The sequence below is a fragment of the Podarcis cretensis genome, assembly GCF_951804945.1.
Source record: "Podarcis cretensis genome assembly, chromosome: 6".
NCBI lineage: Eukaryota > Metazoa > Chordata > Lepidosauria > Squamata > Lacertidae > Podarcis > Podarcis cretensis.
Window position 1 is genome coordinate 96,411,631 of NC_137175.1, and position 16,329 is coordinate 96,427,959.

The 16,329-nt window shown below is 43.2% G+C and overlaps 1 protein-coding gene across 3 annotated transcripts in view; it reads right to left on the minus strand.

The window, feature by feature from the left end:
• RASAL2 (RAS protein activator like 2) overlaps nucleotides 1–16,329 on the minus strand; it is a 239,765-nt gene that overhangs the window by 205,215 nt on the left and 18,221 nt on the right. The window lies entirely within an intron of this gene.

A 16,329-nucleotide genomic window follows, 5' to 3' on the forward strand; every position in this document is an offset into this window, starting at 1 on the left:
AGAAAATCCAGTCAAGGAGAGCTTGTCTCACCTGGTTGAAGGCGTCTTCTTCAATCAATGCCCCACATCTCAGGGTTAAAATGAAATTTTGTTCCCTACAATTTTGTAGGAAACATGTTTGAACGTGTGCTTGCCATTGCAGAATTCATGGGTGATCCATGGGCCTTTTGTATATACAAGTCTGGAACTTCACTTTGGGACTGTGTTATATGTAGTTTTGTTCTGATCTCACACTTCCCTGATGCTAAACCTTAATTTTAAAAAGCTATTTAAATTAGAATCTTGAGCTCGTGTGCTTTGACAACTCAAGGTTTATCCCTTATATCCCAGATCACTAATTTTTCTACACTACATGTTTTGATTTAAAGCAAGGGTGGATAACCTCATAGCCAAGTGCCTCATCCAGTTCCCAAAGCATTTTTGTACCCCACCCCCAACCCCAAGACACTACTGATTTTGGCAATGGCAGTAAAAGAGGGCGGAAATTAAAGAAGAGACAGTACTGGGGTAGGTGGAAAAGTTTAAAACTTCCTGTCAATGTCCTGATGGGCAGGAAAATTACACACACACCCTGACGATCACATTTTTCATTTGATAAGCAGAGAGAGCAATAACCACCCCTTAGCAGATCTGCATGGATCAGCTGAGCAGGGGAGCTGTGTGATGTGCTTCAAGCGAAAGGACTTCTAGACTCCACCCATGATGTTCCAATGAAAAAGTTCTGCGTGACAGTGAAATTAATCCCTCCCTGCAAGTTAGATCAGCGTGTTCCTCTACTGCTCTAGACTCATTTGCAGCTTGGAGGAGCATGGGCCTGGCATGGTGAAATAAAGGCTTTGTTGCTTCTAGGCTACAAAATCGCACAGGGTCATTAGAGTAGATCTCTTCTCTTGGCAATATTCCCAGAGTAGTTGCTGTTGAAATAGCCACATTAAGCTTCCAATATGAATTTCCCTGTTCGGGTACAGATTACGCATCCCCTAACCCAATGTTAATTCCACTCTTATTTTGATGTGAAGCTTTCACTAGAGAGATGTGAAATACGGGGCCGTAAGTGCTGTGTACAGATGCTAGTCCTTGCCAAGCACTGGTACTTCTGGAGGTAAAACGGACTGCCTGGCTATCTCCGTGGCCCCACAATTTATTTTTCAATCATCCCTAAACTGTGTTTCCCACTCCAAACTTGGAATCTAAATTATTTGTTATTATGCTATCAAAAGGATATTTACCTTATCCTGTTTTGCTTCCTGTCCACAGTCCACTCATAATTTTTATCATTCAAAGGGGTTTCTAATAAGGGTAGAATCCACAGGGAACTTCTGCACAAGGCAAAGAATAATGAATGATTTTGTACTGAACCTCTTTCATTTAAGTAGAGAAAATCGCCCACTGATTGTGCCCAAGCATTTGTATTTGTTTGTTTACAAACTGTATATACTGATTTTTCCTAAAAGCATGCACATTGGTTTGCAATACTAATGCATATGAGGCACCTGTCTCCAAAACAGATTTCTAGCTTCCCCTACTTTTAGAACATCTCTGCTTCCAATAATTCTTCTCGGCCCCTTTATCAACTGGAATAAAGCAAAAGAAACCAGCAACCAAAAGCTTATAAAGATGTGATCTTAATAATAATAACAATAACAACAATAACAAATTATTTATTGTACCTTGCCAATCTGACTGAGTTGCCCCAGCCACTCTGGGCAACTTCCAACATAATAGGGATGTAATAAGCAAGGACTGAAAAGGGAGCATGGCCTTTTTTTTTTTTAAGACATCCACACTGTCTTTCTTATCTGCTGTGGTTTTCGGCTTATACAGTGGTACCTCGGGTTACATACGCTTTAGGTTACAGACTGCTAACCCAGAAATAGTGCTTCAGGTTAAGAGCTTTGCTTCAGGATAAGAACAGAAATTGTGCTCCGGCAGCGCGGGGGCAGAAGGAGGCCCCATTAGCTAAAGTGGTGCTTCAGGTTAGGAACAGTTTCAGGTTAAGAACGGACCTCCGGAACAAATTAAGTACTTAACCCGAGGTACTGTTATCACAAAACAACTCCACTCTGTAGAAATGAAACAGTAACAATAGCTGAAATAAAATTAATTTTAAAAAAAACAAGAAGTGAGAATCAAGAAGTGAAAATAATAGGAGCAACAAGATAAACCCGCTAAGATATATTTTTAGCTTATTCTAGGAAAAATAGCTTTGGTGGGAATAAACAACTGCTGTAGGCAAGAATATGCTTGACAGCATTATGTGGAAGTTTTTTTTAAAAAAATGTCCTAAGGGCATTTAAAAAAATAGTAACCAAAAAACAACCCTGCCTTCCAGCAGATTTCTAACTTGCAGCAAAAGTGAACTTAGTTCCTTTTTGTGCAGTGATGAACTGTGTTATCATAGGTAAACTGCATCTTGTTTATTTGCTGGCCTTTGTGTGACTGTATGTGCTTTGAAAATTATGCTGCAGAATATTATGCAACATTAAAATGGATGCAAATTTCAGTTTATGCAATGCATCTAGGCTGCAAAATATATTGGGCCAGCCCTTATGCGCCTCTGCCACAAAGCCCCCAAACGAGCCTGTGTAACTTAGCATGCATGTGTAGAATCAAACATACATGGATAAGCCTCTCTCATAATTAATGAGGGGAAATGAATTATCCAAGATCTGTGTGCTGCATTTTAAGGCTGTAATTACATACACACTTATCTGAGAGTATCCCGCTGAATCCAGTGAAGTCTACTTCTGAGTAGATGTGTACAGGGTTGCACTGTTAACTTTTAATGACAAGTTCTGTATCTTGTCAAAGACTCAATTTCATCTACAAAACCATTCAGTTACTAAGTGAGAGAGGAAGCAGATTCATTTAAGAGAAATTCCGTTAGCAGGTCAGGAAGAACTGTATTCCCAGTTGGCTATTTAAGGAGTATCCATTGTTTAGGGACAAAGTTCACTGAAGGGCGTGGGGACAGAACATTTGACATGGAACAATATGCTTTGGCTGTAGATCGTGGTATGGAAAACTATTGGATATATTGGAATGCTTCTGAGAAATTACTGTAGGAGAAATCAAACTAGCGATGTCGAGATTTGGCATGGAGGAAGAGTCAGAAGTGAGTCCCCTTAGTTTGAAACACAAAGCTTATTTAAAAGCAGAGCCAAAATTCCTATTGATCACTTTAACTGTGCTGTTCTACACCTTCCTGTTGATATAGACAATACAGGCTTCAGTACTGCGCTCTAGGATTTCTCCTCCCAGAAGTAAAATCTTGGACATCACAACAAGAGGAGAAGAGGTTTTGTTTGTTTGTTTGGGTTTTTTCCCCTTAAGCTATCCTTTCCAAATATCACGGCACATAGATACGATCTTCTCCCTAAGGACAATGCAAGGCTTGCTAACAGCTCCCAGCCTTCCCCCCCTTTTTTCTTTTAAAGTGATCTTTGAAAGACAGATGGGCAGACTATTATTGCACATTGAGCTAAATTTATGCTGCACGAGGGGTGGGGGAGAAAAGAGACCAGCACTTTATTTACAAAGGGAGTGCACGTATTGCAAAGGAGCTTCTTATTGTTACAGCTAACAACTTAACAAGGCTTGCCAGTGCTTAGAAACTGTGATTTTTTTTAAAAAAAAAAGTCCATCAAGTTCACAGCTAGCAGAGCAACTGGAGAGTTACCACCACAGCACAGGCTAGGAGTTCCCCAAATTAGCAGACTGCCCACAAATGCTTTCCTACAAACACTGGGAATGTAAATTAACAATTTGAATCAAAAGCATGAAGTATGGTAAAAATTAGGCCACTAGCTAAAATTATAATTGTCTAAATTAGTTCATAATCATTCAAACATACCGTATTTTGCGCCCCATAGGACACACCGGCCCATAGGATGCACCTAGTTTTTTGGGGGGGAAATAAAGAAATTTTTTTTTATTTCCCCCCCAGGTGCGGGGCTGGAAGAACCAGGTCGGGGAACAGCGGGAAGGCGCGCTCCGCCTCCCCGCTGTCCCCCGAGCTTGTGGGGCTGGCGATGGGGAGAAGTGTGCTGAGCCCAGGACTGCAGGCAGCTCTGTGCAGCCACCAGGAGCCGGGCGGGACTTCGCGCCCCGCTCCCGATGGCCGTGCCGAGCTGCGCTGAGCCCGGGACTGCAGGCAGCTCTGCGCAACCTTCGGAGCCGGTCTCCTGAGGGTTGCGCAGAGCTTCCTGAAGCCTGGAGAGCGAGAGGGGTCGGTGCGCACCGACCCCTCTTGCTCTCCAGGCTTCAGCGAAAGCCTGCATTCGCCCCATAGGACGCACACACATTTCCCCTTCATTTTTGGAGGGGAAAATGTGCGTCCTATAGGGCAAAAAATACGGTACTTAAATTGCATTTTTAGCCCACCCGTTCTCCAATTGGGTGTGCAAACTGTGCTCCACATTTTACTCTCACAACAACCTAATGGAGGAGCTGAGAGAGTGCAACTAGCCTAAGGTTCATGTTCTCTCTCTCTCTCTCATACACCCACACCCACACACACCACACGTGCTTTGATGCCATCACAATAGCTCCATGTAATGAGACATCAATACACCTGTGTTGTCCTGCTGCGTGAGTCTCCACACTTTCCCAACTCTCTTCAACAATCCCATTCCAGATTCTAGTTACTGTTAATTATTTTCTCTCTACTCCCTATTCATCAGGGGTGCCATCTAGGCGGGGGGCCCCTTATGTTCAAAGTGGTGGCCAGACCCTCTCAATACAGTGGTACCTCTGGATGCGAACGGGATCCGTTCCGGAGCCCCGTTCTCATCCTGAAGCGAACGCAACCCGCGTCCGTGCGTCTGTGCGTGTCGCAATTTGCCGCTTCCGTGCATGCGCGTGACGTCATTTTGAGCATCTGCTCGAGCGGCAAAACCCAGAAGTAACGCGCTCCATTACTTCCGGGTCGCCGCAGAGCGCAACCCGAAGCTACTTCAACCCGAGGTATGACTGTATTCCACAGCGACGTGTGCACACCGAGCACGCATGCCATGCGACATGCTCACATCACTAGCGCCTGCCATGAGCACATTGTGCAGCACTGGCCCCTCAGTCGCAGGGGCAAGCTGGCACGCCTGCCATTCATTAACTTCAAACACTTTTGTTTAAATATTTGGTGGTACAAGCTAGATGAGGATGCTGAAGGTCCTCAAGAACTAAAGGCTGTTCCTAGCAACTGCATTTGCTGCGTTCTTGGAAACTAGAGACTGATTGTTGTTTACTGACAAAGTAAAAGCAGAGTCAAATGAAAACAACAGGTTGCGGAGGGTGCTAAATAGGATGGGCAACAGAGAACATGTTGGCACAAGAATTTTCACTTGCACAATGTTATTCATACAATTATGTTTGGGCTTTATTTAAGAAAGTCAACACTGATGTTGATGAAAGAGCAAACTTACTGCATGTCCAGGGACAAGTCAGAGGTGCCAAATTGAAGGAAATGTTTGCAGGGCCTAAACAAGGTTGGTGATATGGGATGGAGGGTGTGAGGAGAGGAGGAGGAAGGGACAGCAGAAAAGAAACTTGAAAGTAAATGGTGAAGCTCTGGACAATGTCCCCCCTCCCCCAGCTCTTGCAGGGTGTCTTACGTGGTTGAAACTGCGAGTCTGGGATGAATTTAACTGAGAGGAGCCAGCAGCTGGGACTGTCAATGGGGGCTTCTCTTGCTGCTGAAAGTACGTGTGGCAGACAGGCAGACAGGCAAACGCAAACACACACACACACACACACACACTTTACAGAAGTAGCCAGAGAATGCAAATCTCAGTTTCCTCTTCTCGTTTGGAAGTTCAGGTGCGAGGATTTCCTCGGCTCCCCCCCCCCCCCAGCACATATCCCTTCTGGATTCAATCACAAGGGCCGCAAGAAACGATCTTGGAGGTTTTTGCCCAATCGCAGTTCCCTTGCCATCCAGAAACCCTTTTACAAGTTCCTTTACACGGCTTGTTGGGAAATGAAGTCCAAGTGTGTGTGGGGGGGGAGAAAGGCAGCAATGCCAATTAACGGGGGGGGGGGGGAATTCAAATATTTTATGGGGCGGTAAAGGGACCTGGGCCGCTAGGAAGTGCTGCCTATGGCACATGTTATGGTCTGTTGCTTCTCAAGTTCTTAAAAAGATTTTTAGATATTTTATTATGTGTTTGTATATGCTGGAAGCTGCCCAGAGTGGCTGGGGGAACCCAGGGCATGGTATTATCATTATTATTATTATTATTATTATTATTATTATTATTATTATTCTACACTGACTAATGTGGGGGAGGGAGACAGTGCTCCTGAAGGTAGGAGTCTATCAATTGATGAAGATGATCATCCAAATGTCATAGACCAAATGGAGCAAACAGCATGCAGACCTAGTGGTGGGAGGAAAAAATCCTTAAATAAGAGACACGGGGGAATGATTAATGGACTTCAATGTCTGTACACTAATGCGCAAAGCATGGGAAATAAACAAGATGAGCTTGAGCTCTTGGTACAGCAAACTAAATATGACATAATAGGCATCACTGAAACCTGGTGGGATAAGAGAAAAAGACCAGACAAGAAAGGAGGAGAAGTGGCGTTATATGTCAGGGATGTGTATACCTGTGAAGAGATCCAAGATTTAGAACCTCAAAGCCAAAGTGAGAGCATTTGGGTCAAAATTAAGGGAGAGAAGAATAACAATGATCTCATTGTGGGAGTTTACCATAGATCCCCAAGCCAAACGGAGGACATAAATGATGCCTTCCTGGAACAGATGGCCAAGCATGCAAAAGGAAGGGAGATAGTAGTAATGGGGGACTTCAATTACCCGGATATTTGCTGGATGTCAAACTCAGCCAAGAGCATAAGGTCAAACAGATTCCTCACTGGTCTTGCAGACAACTTCATTGTCCAGAAAGTGGGAGAAGCAAGAAGAGGAACAGCCATTTTAGATCTGGTTCTAACCAATGTTGATGACCTGGTTAGTGGGGTAGAAGTGGAAGGATCATTAGGCGCGAGTGATCATGCTCTTCTGAAGTTTACTATACAGCGGAAAGGAGCAGCCAAGCATACTAGGACTCAATTTCTTGACTTTAAGAAAGCCGACTTCATAAAACTTAGGGAAGTGCTGGGTGAGATCCCATGGACAATAATACTAAAAGGAAAGGGAGTTCATGATGGCTGGGAGTTTGTTAAGAGGGAGATAGTAAAAGCACAACTTCAGGCAATACCAATGAGACGGAAACATGGAAGGTGCCTAAAGAAGCCAGGGTGGCTATCTAAAGAACTTTTAACTGAGTTAAGATTAAAAAAGGATGTGTACAAAAAATGGAAAAGGGGGGAAACCACCAAAGAGGAATTCAAACAAATAGCCAGCATGTGTAGACACAAAGTCAGAAAAGCTAAAGCACAGAATGAACTCAGGCTTGCTAGAGAGGTTAAAAGCAACAAAAAAGGCTTTTATGGGTATGTTCGTAGCAAAAGGAAGAACAAAGAAACAGTGGGGTCACTCAGTGGAGAAGATGGTGAAATGCAAACAGGGGACACAGAAAGGGCTGAGCTCCTCAATGCCTTCTTTGCCTCAGACTTCTCTGATAAAGAAAACAATGCCCGACCTGAAGAATTTGGAGCAAATGATTCAGCAGAGGAAACACAGCCCAGAATAACTAAGGAGATAGTACAAGAATACTAGGCTAGTTTAGATGTATTCAAGTCTCCAGGGCCAGATGAACTGCATCCAAGAGTATTAAAAGAACTGGCAGATGTGATCTCAGAACCACTGGCAGTCATCTTTGAGAATTCCTGGAGAACAGGTGAAGTCCTGGCAGACTGGAGGAGGGCAAATGTTGTCCCTATTTTCAAAAAGGAGAAAAGAGAGGACCCAAATAATTACCGCCCAGTCAGTCTGACATCAATACCAGGGAAGATTCTGGAGCAGATCATTAAGCAAACAGTCTGTGAGCACCTAGAAAGGAATGCTGTGATCACCAATAGTCAGCATGGATTTCTGAAAAATAAGTCATGTCAGACTAACCTGATCTCGTTTTTTGACAGAATTACAAGCCTGGTAGATGAAGGGAACGCAGTGGATGTAGCCTACCTTGATTTCAGCAAGGCATTTGACAAGGTGCCCCATGATAGTCTTCTAAAGAAGCTGGTAAAATGCGGTCTTGACTATGCTACCACTCAGTGGATTTGTAACTGGCTGACTGACCAAACCCAAAGGGTGCTCATCAATGGTTCCTCTTCATCCTGGAGAAGAGTGACTAGTGGGGTGCCACAGGGTTCTGTCTTGGGCCCGGTCTTATTCAACATCTTTATCAACGACTTGGATGATGGACTCAAGGGCATCCTGATCAAATTTGCAGATGACACCAAACTGGGAGGGGTGGCTAACACCCCAGAGGACAGGATCACACTTCAAAACGACCTTGACAGATTAGAGAACTGGGCCAAAACAAACAAGATGAATTTTAACAGGGAGAAATGTAAAGTATTGCACTTGGGCAAAAAAAATGAGAGGCACAAATACAAGATGGGTGACACCTGGCTTGAGAGCAGTACATGTGAAAAGGATCTAGGAGTCTTGGTTGGCCACAAACTTGACATGAGCCAACAGTGTGACGCGGCAGCTAAAAAAGCCAATGCAATTCTGGGCTGCATCAATAGGAGTATAGCATCTAGATCAAGGGAAGTAATAGTGCCACTGTATTCTGCTCTGGTCAGACCTCACCTGGAGTACTGTGTCCAGTTCTGGGCACCACAGTTCAAGAAGGACACTGACAAACTGGAACGTGTCCAGAGGAGGGCAACCAAAATGGTCAAAGGCCTGGAAACGATGCCTTATGAGGAACGGAGCTGGGCATGTTTAGCCTGGAGAAGAGGAGGTTAAGGGGTGATATGATAGCCATGTTCAAATATATAAAAGGATGTCACATAGAGGAGGGAGAAAGGTTGTTTTCTGCTGCTCCAGAGAAGCGGACACGGAGCAATGGATCCAAACTACAAGAAAGAAGATTCCACCTAAACATTAGGAAGACCTTCCTGACAGTAAGAGCTGTTTGACAGTGGAATTTGCTGCCAAGGAGTGTGGTGGAGTCTCCTTCTTTGGAGGTCTTTAAGCAGAGGCTTGACAACCATATGTCAGGAGTGCTCTGATGGTGTTTCCTGCATGGCAGGGGGTTGGACTCGATGGCCCTTGTGGACTCTTCCAACTCTATGATTCTATGATTCTATTCAGAACTTTCCTTCTAAGGCTAGAAGAAAATGGATTGCCCTCAACCTTAAAAATCTGAAGTTTTTCTTGGAAGTAACAAAAGAATTTTAGGCAGCAGCCTAGCTGTGCATTACTATACATTTCTACTCATAGGTTCTACAGAGCTCAGTAGGATTTGCTCCCAGATAAGAGTGCAAGCTCTCCAAAGCAGCCATTCACTCTCTTGCAGGCCTTGGCTCCCCCCGTACTTTCAATGTACACTCCTGAAACTTTTTCTATGCAGCCAAACCTGCCATCAGTTTCTTACGTATAGGCTGCACAGGGTATTATAGAAGCAAATGGTAAAGTATAGGCTTGGCCTGATTAATCCTCCAGCTGTTGGCATGACTAAGAAAGGCAAATGCCACTGGCTGAATAAAAGAGAGGAGCTGCAGAGGGACTCACTAGCAAATAGCATATGCCACTTTCAAACTGCGGGTGAGGATAAATTTTAAAACATTGCTTTATAAAAGGCTTAAACAATAATTTCAGACTCTAAGGCATCAGCACTGCATTTTTAGGAGTGCAGACAACCAGGCACCTTGGGGTTTACTAGCACTAGATACACATTTGTTTTTAAAAGTAGTAGCTTCTACTGTTAAAACTGCAAGAACCAATTACTTTTGTTGGTTATGGTATACAAGCTCAGTATAGACTAATACTTTGATTTATAGAGCCAACGTTTTGTGAAAGGCTACAAAAGTTATAAAAGCAGACCGTCCAAGTGCCTCTGTTTTCCAGGTATAGTCCCAGATTTATAGAAGCTGACCCAGTTTTTGATCTGATCCTGGAATGTCCCATCTTTCCTTAGGACATCCCTATTTTCATCAGAGAGATGTTGGAGTGTATGGAGTTACCCCCCCTTCATGGATCACTGCCTTGCCGTGGCAAAGGGGCTTGAATAACTCAGAGAAGCTATGAGCTATGCCGTGCAGGGCCACCCAAGATGGACAGGTCATAGTGGAGAGTTTTGACCAAACGTGATCCACCTGGAGGAGGAACCGGCAAGCCACTCCAGTATCCCTGCCAAGAAAACTCCATGGACAAAGACAACAGGCATATAAAAGTTATGACGCTGGAAGATGAGCCCCTCAGGTCGGAAGGCGTCCAACATGCTACTGAGGAAGAGCGGAGGACAAGTACAAGTAGATTCAGAGCTGATGAAGCGGCTCAGCCAAAGCTGAAAGGACGCTCAGTTGCGGATATGCCTGGAAGCGAAAGGAAAGTCCAATGCTGTAAATAAAAATATTGCATATGAACCTGGAATATAAGAACCATAAACCTTGGTAAGTTGGATGTGGTCAAAAATGAGATGGCAAGAATATTGACATCCTGGGCATCAGTGAACTAAAATGGACGGGAATGGGCGAATTCAGTTTGGATGACCATCACATCTACTACTGTGGGCAAGAATCCCGTAAAAGAAATGGAGTGGCCCTCACAGTCAACAAAAGAGTGGCAAAAGCTGTACTGGGATGCAATCTCAAAAATGATAGAATGATCTCGATACGAATCCAAGGCAGACCTTTTAACATCACAGTAATCCAAGTTTATGCACCAACCACTGGTGCTGAAGAAACTGAAATTGACCAATTCTATAAAGACTTACAACACCTTATAGAAATGACACCAAAGAAGGATGTTCTTCTCATTATAGGGGATTGGAATGCTAAAGTAGGGAGTCAAGAGATAAAAGGAACAACTGGCAAGTTTGGCCTTGGAGTTCAAAACGAAGCAGGGCAAAGGCTAATAGAGTTCTGCCAAGAGAACAAGCCGGTTATCACAAACACTCTTTTCCAACAACACAAGAGACGACTCTACACATGGACATCACCAGATGGGCAGCATCGAAATATTCTCTGCAGCCAAAGATGGAGAAGCTCTATACAGTCAGCAAAAACAAGACCTGGAGCTCACTGTGGCTCAGATCATCAGCTTCTTATAGCAAAATTCAAGCTTAAACTGAAGAAAGTAGGAAAAACCACTGGGCCGTTAAGATACCATCTAAGTCAAATCCCTTATGAATACACAGGGGAAGTGAGGAACAGGTTTAAGGATTTAGATTTGGTGGACAGAGTGCCTGAAGAACTATGGATGGAGGCTCGTAACATTATACAGGAGGCAGCAACGAAAACCATCCCAATGAAAAGGAAATGCAAGAAAGCAAAGTGGCTGTCCAATGATGCCTTACAAATAGCGGGGGAGAAGCAAGAATCCTTATTGCCAAGTATTGGAAGACACCAGATCTACCCACTCTGGAAGAATGGCAGATGAAAATGACAGACTATATGGGACTGGCAGAGATGACGGGCAGAATCCGGGACCAGGAGAAGGAGACAGTGGAAGAAGATTGGAAGAAATTTAAAGACTACCTTAATAAATACTATAAGATTAGTGAATGTTAGATTGACAGGGGTTTAAAAATAATGTGGTTTTCAGAGACCTTGATTAAGAAAAGGAATGGAATTAGTAAAAAACTTTTGGGAAACAAGGGAATGGATTTGCTGATTGGATAATGAAATTAGAATACAAAACGGGGAGGTATGAGGAAGTCGGGGAAAATAGGTTGAGAAAATTAAGGTTTGAAATTATACTTGTTGTTTTTTTTGTTTGTTTTGTTTTTATTCTTGCTGTTTGTACTTGTATGTTCTTATTGGAAATGTTAATAAATATTATTTTTTTTAAAAAATACAAATAGCGGGGGAGAGAAGGCAAGCAAAATGCGAGGGAGATAGTGAAAGATACAGGAAATTGAATGAAGATTTCCAAAAAATAGCATGGAGAGACAAAAAGGCCTTTCTAATCGAGCAATGCAAAGAAATAGAGGAAAACAATAGAATGGGAAAAACCAGAGATCTGCTCAAGAAAATTGGAGATATGAAAGGAACATTTCGTACAAAGATTTCCATAATAAAAGACAAAAGTGGAAAGGACCTAACAGAAGCAGAAAACATTAAGAAGAGGTGGCAAGAATACACAGAGGAACTATACCAGAAAGAAATGGATGTCTCGTATACCCCAGGTAGTGTGGTTGCTGACCTTGAGCCAGACATCCTGGAGAGTGAAGTCAAATGGGCCTTAGAAAGCACTGCTAATAACAAGGCCAGTGGAAGTGATGGTATTCCAGCTGAACTATTTAAAATTTTAAAAGATGATGCTGTTAAGGTGCTACACTCAATATGCCAGCAAGTTTGGAAAACTCAGCAGTGGCCAGAAGATTGGAGAAGATCAGTCTACATCCCAATCCCAAAGAAGGGCAGTGCCAAAGAATGCTCCAAGTACCGCACAATTGCACTCATTTCACACGCTAGCAAGGTTATGCTTAAAATTCTACAAGGCAGGCTTAAGCAGTATGTGGACCGAGAACTCCCAGAAGTGCAAGCTGGATTTCGAAGGGGCAGAGGAACCAGAGACCAAATTGCAAACATGCGCTGGATTATGGAGAAAGCTAGAGAGTTCCAGAAAGACATTTACTTCTGCTTCATTGACTATGCAAAAGCCTTTGACTGTGTCGACCACTGCAAACTATGGCAAGTTCTTAAAGAAATGGGAGTGTCTGATCACCTCATCTGTCTCCTGATAAATCTCTATGTGGGACAAGAAGCTACAGTTAGAACTGGATATGGAACAACTGATTGGTTCAAAAGTGGGAAAGGAGTACGGCAAGGCTGTATATTGTCTCCCTGGTTATTTAAAACTTATATGCAGAATTCATCATGCGAAAGGCTGGGCTGGATGAATCCCTAGCCGGAATTAAGATCGCCGGAAGAAATATCAACAACCTCAGATATGCAGATGACACAACCTTGATGGCAGAAAGTGAAGAGGAATTAAAGAACCTTTTAATGAGGGTGAAAGAGGAGAGCGCAAAATATGGTCTGAAGCTCAACATCAAAAAAAAGAAGATCATGGCCACTGGTCCCATCGCCTCCTGGCAAATAGAAGGGGAAGAAATGGAAGCAGTGACAGATTTTACTTTCTTGGGCTCCATGACCACTGCAGTTGGTAACAGCAGTCACGAAATTAAAAGACGCCTGCTCCTTGGGAGAAAGGCGATGGCAAACCTAGACAGCATCTTAAAAAGCAGAGACATCACCTTACCAACAAAGATCCGTATAGTTAAAGCTATGGTTTTCCCAGTAGTGATGTATGGAGGTGAGAGCTGGACCATAAAGAAGGCCGATCGCCGAAGAATTGATGCTTTTGAATTATGGTGCTGGAGGAGACTCTTGAGAGTCCCATGGACTGCAAGAAGATCAAACCTCTCCATTCTGAAGGAAATCAGCCCTGAGTGCTCACTGGAAGGACAGATCCTGAAGCTGAGGCTCCAATACTTTGGCCACCTCATGAGAAGAGAAGACTCCCTGGAAAAGACCCTGATGTTGGGAAAGATTGAGGGCACAAGGAGAAGGGGACGACAGAGGACGAGATGGTTGGACAGTGTTCTCGAAGCTACAAACATGAGTCTGACCAAACTGTGGGAGGCAGTGGAAGACAGGAGTGCCTGGCGTGCTCTGGTCCAGGGGGTCACAAAGAGTCGGACACGACTAAACAACAACAACAACAACATGAAGTTATCCAACCGCCGAGCCATCTGAACGCAGCTCTGTTTAGGGAATTTTTAAATGTTTAATGTTTTATTATATTTTTATATATGTTGGAAGCCACCCAGAGTGGCTGGGGCAACCCAGTCGGATGGGCAGGATGTAATAGTAAAATTATTATTATGGAATAGGACGTTCCTATTTTCATTGGAGAAATGTTTGCGGGTATGTAAAAGCAATTAACAGGTAGGAATCTTGAGAATTAGAATTTATGTTTTCTGCTTTGTATTTCAATATACCAAATTGTGAAGCACATTTAACATCCATTTATTCATTGACAATATCAGGAGAGGGACAATCTTCAGTCATAGCAGGTGTGAGAAAGAATTCCTCAAACCACCAGGGCAATATACTGAATCATAGAATCATAGAATCATAGAGTTGGAAGAGACCACAAGGGCCATCGAGTCCAACCCCCTGCCAAGCAGGAAACACCATCAGAGCACTCCTGACATATGGTTGTCAAGCCTCTGCTTAAAGACCTCCAAAGAAGGAGACTCCACCACACTCCTTGGCAGCAAATTCCACTGTCAAACAGCTCTTACTGTCAGGAAGTTCTTCCTAATGTTTAGGTGGAATCTTCTTTCTTGTAGTTTGGAGCCATTGCTCCGTGTCCGCTTCTCTGGAGCAGCAGAAAACAACCTTTCTCCCTCCTCTATGTGACATCCTTTTATATATTTGAACATGGCTATCATATCACCCCTTAACCTCCTCTTCTCCAGGCTAAACATGCCCAGCTCCCTTAGCCGTTCCTCATAAGGCATCGTTTCCAGGCCTTTGACCATTTTGATTGCCCTCCTCTGGACACATTCCAGTTTGTCAGTCTCCTTCTTGAACTGTGGTGCCCAGAACTGGACACAGTACTCCAGGTGAGGTCTGACCAGAGCAGAATACAGTGGCACTATTACTTCCCTTGATCTAGATGCTATACTCCTATTGATGCAGCCCAGAATTGCATTGGCTTTTTTAGCTGCCGCGTCACACTGTTGGCTCATGTCAAGTTTGTGGCCAACCAAGACTCCTAGATCCTTTTCACATGTACTGCTCTCAAGCCAGGTGTCACCCATCTTGTATTTGTGCCTCTCATTTTTTTTGCCCAAGTGCAATACTTTACATTTCTCCCTGTTAAAATTCATCTTGTTTGTTCTGGCCCAGTTCTCTAATCTGTCAAGGTCGTTTTGAAGTGTGATCCTGTCCTCTGGGGTGTTAGCCACCCCTCCCAGTTTGGTGTCATCTGCAAATTTGATCAGGATGCCCTTGAGTCCATCATCCTGACTAAACTCTAAACTTTCACGGCAACTACAATTAAACATTTCCTCCGTGTGTTGGTTGTACTCTAAATTTACTCATCTTAACAAACTGGAAAAGCCACTTCGTAGCTAATAATGTGAATAATGTGCTTATTTTGGAGGCCACAACTCCACTAAAAAGTAGCCTTTCAGCTAACAAAATTCCCGCAGTGTCTAGACTGTCTCCAGACCTCCAAGACAGCATTTAGATTACAAGCACATTCTAGCCAATTGTTGTATATAAAGACTTCTTGCATTTGTTCCCAAATCACTTGCAAGAGCATCCCTTCTGCTTGCCACTATTCTCTCCTGATAAAGACACTGAAAAGCACAAGGACTTTTGGTCTCAGACAAAAGAGCTTAACAGCCTGAAAGCCCCCATACAGACGTGCACACAATTCACATTATGCTTTGACATCCACAGACCAAAGCTGCTTTCCTAAAAACTCCAAATAAGGAGGGTGGGAACAGTAACACTTGACGAAAGGCCACAGAGCAGACCTAGACTGGCCAGGCTGTATTAGCACAGATGCAGGCAAAAAGCTATTGAAGTCATTTACTGCAACTACTGTGTGCAGCTGTTGTCTCCTCATTTCAAATTTAACTTCAAGCTATTAACCACAAATTTACAGCAAATTTTCAAATCTCTTTGAAAGCAGCTAGTTAGGTAGTTCTAATTCTGACATTTAGTCCGTACGTATTTCAAACAACCAGATTCTAAAAAGCAAGCACAAGCTAACTGATATCTGGAAAAAGGTAAAAAACAACAAGTCGTTCATTTGGGGGTTTGAGAACTTTCTCTTGTATATCTAGTTTTTGAATCTAACTCATTTGATGACTGGCCCAACATTGGAAGTCATCTTTTGTAAATATGCATTTATCTATCTGAAAAAGCACTTTTCTATCTTGCAAGCAGCTTTAATATTTTGGATTTAAAGCTTTTTAAAAAGGTGCCAGCAAACAGCAACAATAACAATCTGGATTTTTTGATATTTCGATAGACTAGATATTGTATGAAGAGATAGTTGGCCATTACAACATGGGCCAATATATTGCTTTATGGATGTTTGGCGTGTTGAAGACTATGCAGTTATGTTCCCACTTGAGAGAACTAAAAATAGGTCCACGAGCAAGTACTGCCTGCTCTCTTAAAAAAGTGTCACATTTCCTAATACTCCAGTTAAAAGCATAAGTA